Source organism: Haliotis rubra, unplaced genomic scaffold, assembly GCF_003918875.1.
Source record: "Haliotis rubra isolate DU_JTF1 unplaced genomic scaffold, ASM391887v1 Scf272, whole genome shotgun sequence".
NCBI lineage: Eukaryota > Metazoa > Mollusca > Gastropoda > Lepetellida > Haliotidae > Haliotis > Haliotis rubra.
The window spans coordinates 213,752-215,003 of record NW_025766803.1 but is presented as its reverse complement, the minus strand read 5'-3'; positions in this window follow the sequence as shown (position 1 = coordinate 215,003).

The window sequence follows — 1,252 nt, the reverse complement described above, 5'->3', positions numbered from 1 at the left end:
AACACAAATTCATGAAAAGGCATTAAAGTATTATTCTATTCTGTTCTATTCTATTCTATTCTAAACACAATCAAAGGTAACCAAATTTCATCGTGTTTTTAGGTGAATCTCCCAACTCACAGGGGCTCCTTTTCAATCGCAATGGGATTTTTTTGTTACTTTCAAATTTATCTATATTCAGACAATAAGCGTTAGTCTACATGTTTCAATATACACTGTGGCACACAAAAACAAATACAAAGGCTGTATTGTCGGATGTCATGGTTTGGTTGCATATGTTTATTCGTATATATAACATGAACAAAACGTGACTTTTTGTCACAGAAACTAATATGTATGCAACGTTGGTACAACAATAACCACCTCAGTAATAGTGCTTAGTAATTATGCTTTCAGCACCAGCTGTAACATATATCCGTCTGTGAATTTAATGTGGAGTTTATGTTTCAGTAACTTTTAAATTGATGGTGATATATTCAACTGGGCACAATGCAGTATCATACTTTAATAACGCAGGCTTGCGCCCCGGGCGAGAATTGCGAGTGTTGCCACATCCAATTGTGTGGAGAATTACAATAATATCGTAAAGTTCAGAGAGATGTGATAATTTCGGTGATAAAGCGGCCGTTAATCCTAATGTCTATTATGGACCTCTCGTTAAATCTCCATTACCGAATGTTACACAGACAAGGACAGTTTCATCTTGTCGGAACGGCAAATAACTATAATGAAAAAACGTTTCTTATTTTATAAGAAAAAATAAATGTTTATTTGTAAGAGCTATATATGATTACATCCTTAAGATGCTCTTTCCTTAAAAGCGATATTTTCGTTACATGTTACAACTGTCTGTTTGACTACTAATTAAGTGTAAAATCATATTGTCATACACAGTAAGGCAGATAGTGTCCTAAATATCATTTATCAATTCAAATTTGTAAAGTTAGTTTGTAGTTACATCTATTTGGCATAAAAAAGACGTTCTTCACATACACAGAAATATTTTTTTAAATTGTTTTAGCCTAAACCTGTTACATATCTTCACAAACGCTTTATTTGATCAAATCGAATGTTAAAATTCAAACCTGTTGTTGGTCGGCATTCAACTCAGTTAGGTAAAATCCAACAAAGTCTGAATTAGAATATTATAGGTAAGCGGCTTAAAGTTATTGCCCTTTGAAAGCCCACTGTCCTATCAGATAAGTTTAATGCTTTGCATGGGAAGCGCAAGATTGTTTCTGGCCAATGAACA